Genomic DNA, 16,409 nt, shown 5'->3' with positions numbered 1-16,409 from the left:
ATTATATTCTTTGACACTGTGCACTCACACTTAAAAGATAAAAATAAAAGCCAATTCACTCAAAACTGTTTTAAGAGGGAGTAATAAAAAATATTTTTACTACTTGTAAGAGAGACTGGCAAACTATGGCAATTTAGACTTGAGTATATGTCATACATTTTCTTAAAATTGAATAAAAAGAGCCTGCCATTTCAAGAAAAACAACTCATGGCATTTGTTGCCAATGGCTAAATGCAAGCTTTCAAGCAAGAATTTAAATTCTGGAAAATGTGTTTCTGCCCATCATGAGCCTGACAACATTCTAATATGCACACAGTTTTCTGATGAGATTGGTGGTGATAATAAGGAATGTGATTTTTTTATATTGTATAATGAAATGAGTCAACATTCTGTAGATCTGCATAATTCAGTGACCTGATATTTTCCATATGACCAGGGCATGATGTTATAAAATTATGTATGGGCAAAAAAAGGGAAAAAAATCCATTCAAGGAAAGACAGATTAGTGGATTTCAGTGCAGTAGAATGCTAAAAGCTCATTGGTATGGTTTCGGATTTCACATTGTAACTAACTTAAGAAATTACCACTTGTCAAGTTTTGGTGTAGTATCAAAGAAGAACATCCACAGTCATCTGAAAAGATTATTAAAATGACTCCTGTGCTCTACCTATCTGTGTGAGACTGGGTTTTCTGCACAGACTTCAACAAGAATCTGTACCCTGCACAGAATCTGACTTCAAAGCAGATGTGAGAATCCAGTCTTCTGTTAAATGAGATATTAATGAGATTTGAAAAAATATAAAACAATGTCACCCTTTTGACTAATTATTTTTATTTTATAAAATTTAATTATTCTTCATTAAAACGTCACTTCTGTGAACATGAAATGGACTGCTGTCATTTTAAAATAAATTAATAAATAGTCTCATAATTTCTCAGTTCTAATTTCTTTTTTTTAATATTTATTTTTGAGAGAGCACGCATGCAAGCAGGGGAGGGTCAGAGAGAGAGGGAGACATAGAATCCGAAGCAGGCTCTAGGCTCTGAGCTGTCAGCACAGAGCCTGACACGGTGCTCACACTCACAAACTACGAGATCATGACCTGAGCCGAAGTCAGACACTTAACTGACTGGGCCTTTCAGGCACCCCTCTCAGGTCTCATTTCCAATCTCAATAGATATATCCCACGTAAACAAAGTTCTTTGGGTTCCTTGACAATTTTCAATAGTGTAATGGGTTCTTGAGACCAAAAATTTTGAGGACCACTACTCTAGGATCACTTAGCCAATACTCAGAGAGCAGAGGTAGGATTTTTTTCCAAGTGAGTTATTAAAATATTGAATGAATAAATGGAATAAGTATTTTTATCATTTAAAATTTTTCTTCTCCAAGTTTTTATGTATTTAAATTCCAGTTAGTTAACACAGTGTTTTGTTAGTTTCAGGTGTACAATATAGTGATTCAACACTTGCGTACAACACCTGGTGCTGATCACAACACGTGTCCTCCTTAATCCCCATGACCTTTTACACCCATCCCAACCCACAAATCCCCTCCAGGAACCCTCCGTTTTTTCTCTCTAGTTAAGAGTATGTTTCTTAGTTTGTCTTCTCCCCAACCCGTGTTCATCTGTTTTGTTTCTTAAATGGAATAAGTTTTTTTTTTTTTGAGAAATGGGAGAGTGTATGTGCATGTGCACGCTTGAGTAGGGGAGACAGAGGAAGAGATAGAGAGAGAAGCTGAAGCAGAGCCCAACATGGGGCTTAATGTCATGACCCTGGGATCATGGCCTCAGCCAAAATCAAGAGTCCCATGCTCAACTGACTGAGTTACCCAGGTATCCCTAGAATAAGTATTTTTAAATGAATGAATAAGAAAAGGTTAAGCAGATAAAGTATTTTCATAACTATATAAGGGGAGTCAGAGTGTTGACTGAGATTGTGTATATAAATCTAAAATATGAAAATATGAAAATGAGAAGGCCCCTAGAAGTGGAGAAGCTGAATGTGATTTATTTATTAGCTACCATATGACAGGCACTTTTTACACTTGCCTACATATTCTCACAATGACTTGAAGAGCCAGGGACCCTCATTCCCTTTTCACACAGGAGGTGCTGATTCAAGAAAGTTACCTGACAAAAAGGACATGTAGTGTAGTGGGATCTGACCCAGATGTACATGATTCCACACTGTTGCTATCTGTTTCCCCATACTATGCTGCTTCCCACCTGGTCTCCAATCCCCGCTTACTCCTTTTACAAAGGAGGCAAAGCTCAAAGAAGGCCAGTAATTAGTAGAGGCCACTGAATGAATCAGTGGCAGAGCCAGATCCAGAAAGTACCTGTGGGACCCCTGGCTGGGACTCTTCCCATTGCCCCAAGCAGTATCAGGCCACGTACTTCTGAAGAGGAAGATATTTTGCAGGGTGAGTGATATGGTCCCCCAGCTCTGAGAACTAAGCGTTCCAAGACAAAACTGAAGGAGAAATATGTGCTGGAAAAGGAAGTTTGCATACACAAAGTGTGAGGTGGCTGATTCTTTTACAGTGGCTGAAAGGAAACAAAGAAAGGAAAAAGGCAGGAGTAAAATTGGGGGGCAGATGAAACACTCTTGATCTTTCTCTGGCTATACCTTCATTAAATACATGTTTATAAAGCACCTCCACAAGCTTGGCATTATGTTACATGGAACATATGCTGGACGCTGGAGTTCTGGGCATGAGTCACAGATAATTCCATGGCTGGAGGGCCTTGCAGTCTTGTGGGGAACACCAATGGGAACAGTTCCAATATACTAGGAGCGATCAAGATTTTGACAGGGAAAACACAAGGTGTATGGGATATGGAAGAGAAACATAATCTTGCCTGGGCCTGATAACATGGTACCTGCACCAAGTCTTAAAGGACTCAGAATTACTTAGTAAAGGAAGGAGGGAAGGCATAAGGAATGTAATGCATGTCACACGCCCAGAGTGTGACATCTTAGAGAACTGAAAGTATTTCATTCATGAGAGGGGAATGGCCCCTTTCATGTCTTGCAACAGCCACTCTTACCCTCCCCTCCATACTCGGTCATACTAAAATACCTTCAGTTCAGGCTTAGACATTTAAAATAACCACAGACCCATCATGACTCCCTTCTTGGACTTCTAGAGGTCTAGGGACCCAAAGCTGAGGATAGGTGGGCGAGATACTGTGTGATTTTTCTGAGTTTGCACAAGGGAGATATCACTGCCCCCCATACACGTCAGCGCAGGGCTGTTCACCCATGCCTGCCCCATTGTAGGAGGCCCATAAATATTTAATGAAGAAGTCAGAGTCTTTCTTACTTCTGCTCTTTTACTTAAATTCTTTTTATTTCAGCTGCTGTAGAAAAATCAGTCACTTCACTCTGTGCATGCTGAACCTTCCTTCCTCCAGACTTCTCTTGTCATTTGTCCTGGGGTCCTTGTTCTCAAGCTGGGGTGGGAGGGGATGTACATAATCTACCTGCAAATTGGCTTCCTCTCTAGGGGGTCTTGGTTCTTGGTGGATCATATGTTTACATCTAGACCTGGTTATACCAGCAATTTCTTGAAGACTGGGAACTTGGCTTTTTCATCTCTGAATTTCCACCTTAGACCAAAGAACATTTGTTTACTGAAAAAAAGAAGAAAGAAAAAAGTAAAGGTTTTTGTCCTAACGAAGCCCTCTTGCTCTTTCTCTGCTGTAACTGCTGCCCAGATGCTCCATTAAAACTGCAGTGACATCTTTTCTTTCCCACATGGACAAGTTTGTCATGATTCCTGTGTTTATATTTCCCAACCCAGTCTGATTCAGAGGGAAAAATAAAGAGGGCTCCACAGGAAAGCACAAAACCCGAGCACAACAAGCCGGGTGTGTGGAGATGCTGAGTGTCTGAGTCAGCTCCTGGAGGCAAGCAGATGCTGGAACCCTCTCACCAAAGTCTTCCTCAATTTCCTTTCTTCCCTCCTCCAGCCAGGATACATCCTGAGCTGCAGCAGCTGATGGAAACCGGGCATAGAAACCCATGGAAAAGTCCAAAGAGACATGAGGAATCTCAAGCCAGGTCTTTCCAAAATCGAAAATGAAGGTGACTATGAAGGTCCTTCCAGCTGCCACTAACATGGAAAATTACAACCATTTCCTCCAATGTCTGGTTAAGTCTCTTCTGAAATCTTGCTCCATCAATAACCTCCTATTTAAGACACAACTTTTCCCTTCCTCCTGTGGCATAGAACCCTCATCAGTCTTATGCATCCAAAAGAAATCATATTTTTTTAAAGATGAGGACCAAAAAAAAAAATAATGAAAACTTAAATCCTGCTCCTGAATCTTCCTTTGCCTTTAATCTTTTTTTTTTTTTGCTTGCTTTCATCGAATTTTCTCAAGAACTTTTCTTTCTTTCTATGCCTCAATTTTCTCATTCCACATTCACCTTTTTTTAATTTATTTTTTTAAAATTCAAGTTAGTGAACATATAGTGTAGTATTGGTTTCAGGAATAGAACCCAATGATTCATCACTTACACATAACACTAAGGGCTCATCCCAACATGTGCCCGCCTTAATGCCCACCACCCATTTAACCCATCCCTCCACCCAACACCCCTCTAGCACCCCTCAGTTTGTTCTCTGTATTTAGGAGTCTCTTATGGTTTGCTTCCCTCTCTCTTTTTATCATATTTTTCCTTCCTTTCCCCGATGTTCATCTGTTGTGTTTCTTAAATTCCACATATGTGTGAAATCATATGATATTTGTCTTTCTCTGCCTGACTTATTTCGCTCAGCATAATACACTCTAGTTCCACCCACATTGTTACAAATGGCAAGATTTCATTATTTTTTTTATCATCAAGTAGTATTCCATTGTATATATATACCACATCTTCTTAATCTACTCATCAGTCGATGGACATTTGGACTCTTTCCATAATTTGGTTATTGTTGATGGTACTGCTATAAACATTGGGGTGTATGTGCCCCCTCAAATCAGCATTTTTGTATCCTTTGGATAAATATCTAGTAGTGCAATTGCTGGGCTGTAGGGTAGTTCAAGTTTTAATTTTTTGAGGAACCTCCATATTGTTTTCCAAAGTGGTTGCACCAGTTAGCATCCACACCACATTTCTCCACATTCCAGCCAACATCTGTTTCCTGAATTGTCAACTTTAGCCATTCTGACAGGGGTGAGGTGATATCTCATTGTGATTTTAATTTGTATTTGTATTTCTCTAATGATGAATGGTGTTGAGCATCATTTCACGTGTCTGTTAGACATCTGGATGTCATCTTTGGAAATATGTCTAGTTTATGTCTTCTGGCCATTTCTTCACTGGATTATTTGGATTTTTTGGGTGTTGAGTTTGATACATTCTTTATAGATTTTGGATACTAACCCTATATCCAATATTTCATTTGTAAGTATCTTCTCCCATCCTGTCAGTTGCCTTTTAAGTTTTGTTGATTGTTTTCATTGCTGTGCAGAAGCTTTTTATCTTGATCAGGTCCTAATAGTCACTTTTTGCTTTTGTTTCCCTTGCCTTCAGAGACATGTCATGTAAGAAGTTACTGCAGCCAAGGTCAAAGAGGTTGTTGCCTATTTTTTTCCTCTAGGATTTTGATGGTTTCCTGTCTCATATTTAGGTCTTTCATCTATTTTGAATTTATTTTTGTGTTTCCATTCACTTAAATCCACCGCAAGCTGGCCCTTCTTCCTCTCTCCTGATCACCAGTTCCACTGTGCATATTCCTGCCTTTATCTTATTTGACATCTTGGCAGCATTTGGCCCTCTTGGCCATTCCTTTCTTTTCACTGTCCTACTTGGACTTGAACTTTTATAGCAATATTCTTGCTTTTGTTTTGTTTTTCTATCTCTTTGGCCACTCTTTCTCAGAGCTTCTCACTGCTTCCTTGCTCTTCTCTTAAATATTGGTGTTCCCGATATTTCGTTCACTTCATTGTTTGTTCAGTTTATTCCTTTCTCATTCCTCACTTACAGAGTCTTTTTGAGTATTTTCTTTATATCAAGCATTGTTCTAGGTAACCAGGAATTTGCAGACAATTTCACTGTTCTGTGGAGCTTAAAGCCTAGAGAGGGAGACACAGGATTTTCTACTCTGCACACTGTTACCAGAAGATTTCAACCTCATTCAACATTTCAACTACTACCAAAATGCTCTTAACTTTATAATCTATAGTTTCTTTTTTTAAAAAGTTTTTAAATGTTTTATTTATTTCTGAGAGAGAGAGAGAGAGAGAGGCAGCGTGAGCAGGGGAGGGTCAGAGAGAGAGGAAGACACAGAATCTGAAGTAGGCTGTGCTTCAGAGACACAGCGTCTCTGTGCTGACAGCTCAGAGCCTGACATGGGGCTTGAACCCACGAACCATGAGATCATGACCTGAGCCAAAGTCGGACGCTTAGCCAACTAAGCCACCCAGGTGCCCCTATAGTCTATAGTTTCTAATCTGAACTTGATTCTATATTCCAGACACATACCTCTACCTCAAACTCCTTTAGGGGCACCTTGGTTGGGCATCCAACTCTTGATTTTGTCTCATGTAATGATCTCACAGTTTGTGAGTTCAAGCCCTGCATTGGGCTCTTCATTACAGTGTGAAGCCTGCTTGGGATTGTTTCTCTCTCTCTCTCTCTTTCTGCCCTGCCCCACTTGTGCTCTCTCTATCTCTTTCTCTCTCAAAATAAATAACTAAATTTTAAAAAGTTAAATTAAATTTAAAAATACTAACCAAACTATACAAGACATAATTTCCACCTCATATAGGAATTGAATTCTGCTTATTTAAATTAATTTCCCCCAGCTTTTATTTCCTGTGTCTTATGCAAATGGCATTATCACCAAACCAGCCATTTAAGCCCTAACCAAAGGAGACACTTAAAAGACACCTTCTTGCAAAGTGGGTGAAGGAGAGTAGAAGGTACAGGCTGCCAGTTATGGGACGAAAAAGTCACAGGGATGAAAGGTATAACAAAGGGAATACAGTCAATGGTATTATAATAGTGTTAAAGGGTGACCGATGGAAGCCATACTTGTGGTAAGCACAGCATAACATATAAAGGTGTGGAACCACTATGTTGTACACCTGAAACTAATGTAACATTGTATGTCAGGTACACCTCAATATAAATAAATAAATAAATAAATAAATAACCAACCAACCTGCCATTTTCCACTTACCTTTCATCCAATCTGTTTCCAAGTCATTAGGATATCATCTCCTAAGTATCTCTTGTTTCTCTATGTCCCGTTTACATAAACCTTGTAAATGCTCTAATCAGGTCAGCATCATTGATTCCCTCTCTTAAATTAAGCTATTAGCCCTGTATCATTATCCATCTACAGGTGTGCTTTGTAACATACAACATTGATCATAGTAGTGCTTTGCTTTGAACCCTTTGGTGCTTTCCTGCTCCTGGGAAAGACAGAGCTACTTCCCACTCTGCAAGGTCTTCCACAGAATAGACCTTTTATCACCAAGATCTGCCTAAATTGAGCCATACTTCCCCAACTGCTTTCTGTATGTTCATATGACTCAATGGCACAACCAAACTGAAAGTTCTAGCATTTTCAGAGTGGGAGGTGTCTCATGCTTATGTCTCAATGACACTGCAAAAGTGCTTCCCTTTTCCTGAAATACATACTTTTCCTTATCTTCTTCTAGAACATCTTGCCATTATTCAACATTTGGATCCTTGGCTAAAGTGTTCTCTTACACCATCAGGAATAATCAGTTTCTTCCTTGTGTTTGCACGTGTTTCATTTATGGCAACTATCATATTTTAGAAACAGTTGTGACATTTTAGGTCCTAGAATTCACTTCTGTATGCCCTGCTTTACAGAGAGCAGCCAACACATAGTTGACGCTAGGAAAATATGTGATTAAATTAAAAGCCCTACAAACCAAACTGTGTTTTGTCTAGATTTGTTTGAATTTGCTATTATTTTAATTCCATAGCGTGTGTGTGTGTGTGTGTGTGTGTGTGTGTGTGTATGCACGCACTTTTATTTTTCACATGGAGAACAATATTTTTAGAATGTGTATTATCTCCGGAGACAAACTGTTTTGACTAAATCTAATCTGTCACTGGTGAGTACCCAGCCTGGAAAAAGCAGAGCCATTTCTGAGCTCCTGATACAGCACTATTTCTGGGGGATCAGTTAGTTATCCAGTAGCTGGTTGATTACCTTGAATCCACTATTTCATCATGGAGGGAGCAGTATTTATTCTAACAAGAATAGATAAAACTTCTAGATAAAGATTTTCTTTCCCTGCTTACGTCCTTAAGATAGTTCTACCTTTTGTGGCCTTACAGAATACCTTATCCATTGCTAAAATGTCCTACATATCATTCCTTCCAGTTAGTGAAGATATTTGATAACAAAGGAAATATGACAGTGGGTTTCCATTCACAGACTTTACTAGTCTTACCATGTGTCCCATTATTCATATATAATTGGCTTGAGAGAATGATGGAATGACCTAATAAGGGCTCACTTTTGACACAAGGTAGGAGATGACATTCCATGGAGAAATTTTTGCTTGCTAAACCATTATCCTGGGTTCAATAGGTTTGGGGTTACTACCGTCCTAACGGAGAAATGTTTTCATCAGAGTAAAGTTCTATTAATGCTGAATTAGCCAGTACTGAGACTACTACTTCCTCGTATTTTCTGGGCTACTCATGTTGCTGAACCAATTGTTAAAGGAGGGTGTCACTGTACCAGCAAGGATATCTGAGTCCAGTTACCAGTGAGAAATGGAGATGCTATTACACACTGGTGGTAAACAGAACTGTGTCTGTAGGGAATTCATGGGGGCACTTCTTATTCTCCAACAGTTCTGTTCAATGGAAAACGAGGGCAACCCAAAACACGATTTTCTGGGACTTATACCTCATAAGAATAAAAATTCAGGTTATTTCAATAGATAAACAATGTCACCCAGCTGAGGGATTGACAGTGAATAATGGAAATGCAAATGGTAGTAGAAAAAGGCAGCTACAACTATTGACATAGGCCTCATGAGAGTTACATGAAAGCTGAGGTTGTATCTGCATGTTTTCCTTAATTAATATTTTTCTTATCCCACCCCTCTTATTTCTACCCACAATCTTTCCTTAAGAATCTGGTGATGGCTAGAATTCTTTCAGGCTTCAGATGGGAATTGCATTAAACTGAACCCCCATGTGACATTACGGTAACTGAAGGGGTTTTTGTGCCATCTGTGTTGAGGGAATCAATCCTTCGCCTGGACAAAGAAAAGAAGGGGTGTTGAAGGGCAAAGGTGGTGGCTGTTGCCAAATTTCTTTCAACTGGACCATTATATTTACTTTCCACCATTCTCCAACCTGCACTGGACATTGTGCTCCTGGACAATGGGCTTGATAAACCCATCAACAAGTTCCCATGATCAATGGCTTCCATGGGTTCAGCCAAAGGGAGAAAGGAGAGCAGATGACAGAGGGAAGGTGAGATTAGGTATTTATTCTTTAGGCTATTTTCACGACAGATCACCTCAGGTTGGCTGAGTCCCTGACTTGAAAGCCACAGGTTCGGTCAGCTATCCTTTACTAAGATGTTCCTCTCTGGGTTCTGACAACTAAGCTTCTTCTTAAGCTTCCTCACATAAGCCTCTAATCAGTTCCTGTTACTAGCCCCAGGGTACTCCAGCATCCCTTGTTTCCCTAATCCATGACTATACCATCTCGAATAGTTCTTTTTGAAAACTATCCTCAAGTCATTCAGTTAGAGAGTGTCATCTGTTTCTAGCTGGGGTGTTGACTGATAGATCTGGTGCCCCTTGCATTGTGGAAGGATGGTTCTGATTAAATAGGAGTCTTAAAAAGACTGCTGTTACAGATTTATACTCCTGTGGAGGTCCCAGATTTCTGGATGAAATAGCTTTAGGGGAGACTTAAGAAAAAAAGTTTGGGTTTTTTTTTTTTTTTGATAGAGCTGTTAATAGGGCTTCCCTCCACACCTCCCCCCCAAAGCAAGAAATATGTCAAGGCATCATAAATGGACGTTTGGATTCCTTTTTTCAATTTGCTCTGATAGTGAATTCCATAGCTGTGGACCTTAGGCTAGTATGGCTGTCATGTAACCGTGGAGTCACAGCGGCTGTTGCTGGCTGGCTCAAAGGGGCAGTGATGAGCAGCCAGCCACAGGGTCAAGCCACAGTGTAGCATAAAGAGGACCATGTGCTCTTCTCTCAAAATGCTAAGCACGTTTCTAATAAAATGATTTTTCTCCATATATTAACAACAACAACAAAATTGAATCACCTGTGAACTGGGCCATGAGGGAGAAATGGGTCTCAACTTGAAAGGAAAACGACTTGGGAATCAAGCTCATTTACTCCAGTCTCTCCACAAACTTTCCACAACCTTCTCAACCCCACTAACAATGCCCCAGTGTGCTCTATGGTTCTCACTAGAAACTCAGGGGCATTTGTTGAGTCTCCCTCCACTCACCTCAAGTTTTGACTGAGCCTGGCTCACTGGAACTCTCCAGACAGACTGGGTTCAAGCTGCAGCTCTAATACTTCAGAGTGCTGGGACTTTGACCAGCATATGTTTCAGTCTTTAGTTTCAATGTTTTCATCTGGAAAATGGAAATAATGGTAGCTAATAACCCTTGATTTGACATAATACGAGCATAATTAATATGTTCAATGAGCATGATTTGGAAAATAATTAAAACATAACTCTGTTTTCCATCATCCCTTCAAAATATTCTAAGTAAAAGTAATCTTATCATTCTCCTGGATGAAAAAGACATATGCAGATCCTACGATTTTTCTCTTGTTCTTTCTCTTAGCCTGAGGCATTAAATAGTCCCACAGTTTTCCATGGAGCAAGACCTGGCTCCTTAGACAGCAGACAAGGGTAAGACACAAAAATTATTAGGTTTAGGGGAATAAAAAGAAAAATGACTGTCATATTGGAAAATTATATAACTATCTCTAGAAAGCTTAAAAGAACCTATGGGCCAATTATTAGAAATAATAAGGTAATTTTAAAATGTGGCTGCTTATAAGATCAATATATACAATTTCATTTCATCCCTTTAAACCTCCAGAATATACAAAGGACTCATATGTAACAATAATAAAATGCTAAGGCTCTTGAAAATATAACTTAAATGAAGATCTGAATTAATGGAAAATGTAGTCCTAAAAAGAGATTATTTTAAATATGTTAATTACCTCCAAATTGATCTATAGATTGAATACACTTGCAATTCAAATCCCATTAGGATGTTCTGAGGAACCTGACTCCCTGATTCTTTTTTTTTTTTTAATATTTTTATTTATTTCTAGGAGAGAGAGACAGCGTGAGCAGGGGAGGGTCAGAGAGAGAGGGAGATACAGACTCTGAAATAGGCTCCAGGCTCTGAGCTGGCAGTCAGCACAGAGCCCGACGCGGGGCTCGAACCCACGAACCGTGAGATCATGACCTAAGTGAAAGTCGGACGCTTAACCGACTAAGCCACCCAGGCGCCCCCCTGACTCCCTGATTCTAAAATATATATAAAAAGCAAAGGCCAAGTAATAACCAAACACTTCCAAAATGAGAAGGTATCTTCTATCAGATATAAAGACTTATTATAAAGTTAATGAACACAGTATGGTATTGGTGCAGATACAGACAAATCAGTCATAGGACTAGAAGAGAGATTCATAGAATAGACCTCCACATATATGGAAAATTGATATCGGACAGAGGGGCATCACAACCTATTTGAGAAAAGAGTATTTATTCATTAAATGGCACCAGGCCAGGACAATTCAATATCCAAATCGATGAAAATGAAATTAGTATCCTGCCTACATACCATACATAAAAATCAATCCCAAATGCATTGAAGATATATAAGACAGGCAAAACTTTGTACTGGATTGTATAGGAGACTACCTTTACAATAAGATTCCAAAAACTGCTAATATGAAACAAAAAAGTGATATATCCAACTAAATTGAAATCAGAGAGTTCATTCTATCAAGATACCATAAAGAAAGTGAAAAAACAGCCACAAACTGGGAGATCATATTTGTAACACTTTTAAGTGACAAAATATTAGTGTATAGAATATAAAAATAACCTCTATAAATTCATTAGAAAAATCAAATAACCCAAGAGAAAAAGTGGGCAAAAATTATGAACTGGCATTTCACACACACAAAAAAAGGCACACCTAAATGGCAAAAAATATTTGAAAAGATATTCAACTTTTTAGAAGTTTGGGAAATGCAAATTGTGATATGATATTTACTTACCACACTAGCAAAAAAAAAATCATTAAGTTTGATATTTGTTGGTGAGGATATGAAAGAGAATGCAAATTGTTATGACAAGTAGTTGGCATTATTTTATAAAATCAAATAGTCACATAGCCTATGGTCCAGAAGCAGTTCCATTCCTACAGATTTCTCCCTAGAGAGATCATGCAAATGGGCACCGGAAGACAGGCGAAAGAATGGTCATACAGCATTGCTTGTAATGGCAAAAGAGGTAAATGAGTAAATGAATAACATAATACGAATCTATAGGAAAATGGCATGTAAATCATGGCATACACTCTTACATATTATAGAAAAATGAAAATTAACTATTGCTATAGATTATGACATAGAGGAATCTTAAACATTACATTGTAAGGCAAGTTTCAAATCATTAAACACAGTATTACAACATAAATAAGTTTGAAATAAATTATTTAGAGAATAAATACACATGTGATGGAAGGATGGAAAGAAAGGACAGATAAACACAAAAACGAGGAGAGAAGTTACCTCTGAGAATCAGACATGACCATGGGAGGGGGTAGCTAGTGTATTGATATTGTCCTAGTTCTTAAGTTGGTTATGGGTGTTTAAGTATTCATTTTATTGTTTTGCCTTCTAACTATATTATACATATTCTTTGTCTCCAACAGGTTCCCGAGAATCTTAATTATTTTCTTCCTTTTCCCTCTTTCCTCTGTTCCTTCCATTCTGATATTGAGACTATACAGTCAATAATATATTTCAGTTATTGAACATTTCAGTTTGATCTGCTTCTCGATTACCATTTCTATTTGCCTGTTAAAAGCTTCTACCTTACCACTTATTTCCAAAGTATTCATTTTTACCTCATAAAGAACAGCTCTAATCAGGCGCCTTAAATTCTGTTTGATAATTCTAATATGAGGGTTATCTGCAGATTGATAACTATTGTCTTTTCTCTTAAAAGTGGGCCAGAGTTTCTTGGTCCTTTATATGTAAAGTAATTTTTTAAATTAAATCTGAGATATTTTGAATATTTTTTGTGAGGCTCTAGGTCTTGCTAAAATCCTCTAATGAATGTCACTTTGTTGTTTTATCAGGGAATCAGTTCGGTGAGACCCCAAGTTCTAGTTCACCATCTGTGGGTGATGATTTCAACATCAGTTCTGCTTTCGAAGCCTTTGCTATGTTTCATTAGTTCTGTTCCATACATTTCAGGAGTGTGGCAGTGAATTGTATCAGTTTATACACAGACTCAGGGACTCAGGGATCCCCTTTTCCAGAACTCTTCCCTCCATGATTTCCCACCCATTCTTTGGTTTCTATGGGAACCAGAAGACTCCCTTTCTGAGTCCTCTGGCTAGAAGATCAGGGTTCTCCTTGTGCTATTGAGAAGTTTCTATAGACATGTACCTACCCTTATGACAAAGTGCTTTGAGAAAAGAGGAGGGAAAGAACCGGGATTTCCTCTATGATCTTTGGGCCAGAGGGGTCCTTTTTCTAGTTTATTTGGCCAGAAAGACAAGTTGTCCCTAGGGGATTCAGATGTCCACACCATGACCACCACTGCTATCAGGCAGCTGCCCAAATGGGGCCAGCCTCAGGGAAGAACAAGGAGGAAAAAAAAAAAAGTAGGAATATTCTCCTATACTCTCCAGTTCACATGAGCCCCCTATTCTCAGTCCTTTGGTTATAATGCAGGGGAATTTTTTCATAATTTTGTTCTAAGTCCCTACTCTGTAGTATAGGACTCTGCCTACCCTTAGGTCAAAGCTGGGAGAGATAAGAGGGAAAAACCCTAAACCTCATCCCAATTATAGATCATTATTCAACAATGGACTTCCTTCCCAATCTGTCTGCTGTTGTTAATGTTAGAAGTCTTTAAATCCTATTTTTTTTCCTTTTGTCACAAGTTTTTAGTTGTAATCAGTGAAAGAGATAGGCTAGAGTGAGCTTACTCCATCTTGGCTGGTGCCCAAATTCATATATTCTTTTTCATATGTCAAATACTATATGAAACAATTAAAAAAATTTTTTTAAAATGGTCCATCCGCAGGGGATCTCATAGTTCACTGGAGAAGACAGACTCTAAACACTGTTTTAGGGAACTTGGCTTCAATAAGGAGAAAAGAAATAAGGCCAGAGGTAAAAAGAGACAAAGAGTAACAATGAATGAAGGAGTTTTTTGGTGGGCTCTTTATAGTTTTTTTTTTTTTTTTTTTTTTTTTTTTTTTTTTTTGGTTTTTGTAGTAAGACTTAGCTAAGTCTTTGCTTAGAATAACTTATTTCTGCCTTCCTCCCTGGATACTAAGCCACACATAAGGAGGTCTGTATCTGTGGTTCACCTGTGTACTATTCCACACAGTAGGTGGTCAAGATATGTTTACTGACAGGTTACAAAGTATGGGCACTCATTTGTAACACCAGGGGCTGTCTGGACTCTGCCCATATCCTCTCGCCCTTTACTTCAATGTACACCAACCCAACCTCTCATTGCTAGCTCCTGAATTTCTCTGCTTGAGGTCTTTCTCGGGCTTCTAAAGCATGTTTTGTCTACTTGTTTGGTAGGTAGTTAGTGTCAGGAAATTACTATCTGCTAGAAAAAGACCTCAACCAATGACTGACAGAGCTGGCTTATAAAAACTCCAGGCCCTTCTGCCTTGGGAGGGTTAACTCTGTGCCCTGTATCCTACAATGATTCTCAGAATTTCCCCAGCAGAATTTACTTCACTGGCCCACACTGGTAGCTGGTTCGATAATGCACAATTTATTGGCGACATTTTCTTCTCTGACTCACTTTACCGTCTTCTTTTGGTAGCTCCTTATCCTCTGATAACAAACCACTTTCACCTACACTCTAATTTCAGGGTATGCCTTGGGGGCAAAGGAAATTAAAATAGCTGCATATTCTACATACATAGGCATGGTCTTTTATCAAGAAGTTTCCCTGCAGCTGGTAGAGTGGGCAGAGCACTGGACTTCAGGCCAGACGGTCCTACTTCATCCCTTACCAGCAGCAATCAAGTGAACAAGTCACTTGATTACTCTTGAGGCTCAGATTTCTTCATTTGGAATGTGGAACTTATAAAATACACCTCATCATATTCTTGGGAGGATAAAATAAAATAACGTAATATATGTACAGAAACTTATCGCAGAGACCAGCGCATAGTGAGTGCCTCGTGCATTAGTGTGAACTGGCTGAGTGTAAGTAAAAAGAATTCTTTCTTGTGCTGTGAATCATCATGGCCTGCTTTATTTTTTTCCCCTGATGTAGAGCGGGGGTTGTATTAACATGTACAGTCAACATCAGGGATTGCTAACGGTGGGGAAATGTTGGAAAGCTTGTATTGCTTCATCTTGAGGAGCATGCTTCTAATTAGCCAGAGCCTGTTTTATTTCAACATAAATGAGCAATGGCTCGGCGGATGGTCCCACTAGTCCTGACTCCCAATGTGCTCCAGAGGAAATGTACAGCAAACGTTTCAGAGAGAGCACATCATCTTTTAATTTATGTGGATTTCTCTTTTATTTGAGCATTGTTCCATGAAGTTTTCATGGCTTCATAGACTTTGAGGTCATAAAGAAACCCTAGTGATCAAGAACAGTCAGACCCCATTGTTTTACATTTGGGGAATCAGAGGCTCCAGTAGCTTCTTTTCTCTCATAGTATTTTAGAAACAATGACAACTGTCTTCAAATATCTAAAGGATTAATAAATGAGAGAGGAGGGAGTGTTATTAAAGTGACTTCAAAAATTAGGGGCGCCTGGGTGGCTCAGTCGGTTAAGCGTCCGACTTCGGCTCAGGTCATGATCTCATGGTCTGTGGGTTCGAGCCCCATGTCGGGCTCTGTGCTGACAGCTCAGAGTCTGGAGCCTGCTTCGAAGTCTGTGTCTCCCTCTCTCTCTGCTCCTCCCCCATGCTCTGTTTCTCTCCGTCTCAATAATAAATAAACATTAAAAGATTAAAAAAAAAAGTGATTTCAAAAATTAAAGATGGCAGAAGCATTCAGAATTCTACTGAAGAGGGAAGATTCTATCAACCAGAGCAGTTCAGCAATAAAAGAGATGACTAAAGAGATAAGCTCACCATCACTGGACCTATGGAAGAGGATAG

The 16,409-nt window shown here is 39.0% G+C and overlaps 1 long non-coding RNA gene across 3 annotated transcripts in view; it reads right to left on the bottom strand.

Moving 5' to 3' along the window:
* LOC144228844 (uncharacterized) overlaps positions 1 to 16,409 on the bottom strand; it is a 126,885-nt gene that overhangs the window by 8,676 nt on the left and 101,800 nt on the right. For all 3 annotated transcript variants that reach the window (XR_013334284.1, XR_013334285.1, XR_013334286.1), the window contains one exon: positions 10,499 to 10,628. This is a non-coding gene — a long non-coding RNA (uncharacterized LOC144228844). The remainder of the gene's footprint in view (positions 1 to 10,498; positions 10,629 to 16,409) is intronic.

Source organism: Crocuta crocuta, unplaced genomic scaffold, assembly GCF_008692635.1.
Source record: "Crocuta crocuta isolate KB4526 unplaced genomic scaffold, BGI_CrCroc_1.0 scaffold559, whole genome shotgun sequence".
In the NCBI taxonomy this organism is placed as follows: domain Eukaryota; kingdom Metazoa; phylum Chordata; class Mammalia; order Carnivora; family Hyaenidae; genus Crocuta; species Crocuta crocuta.
This window is presented reverse-complemented; position numbering and strand designations above follow the sequence as displayed.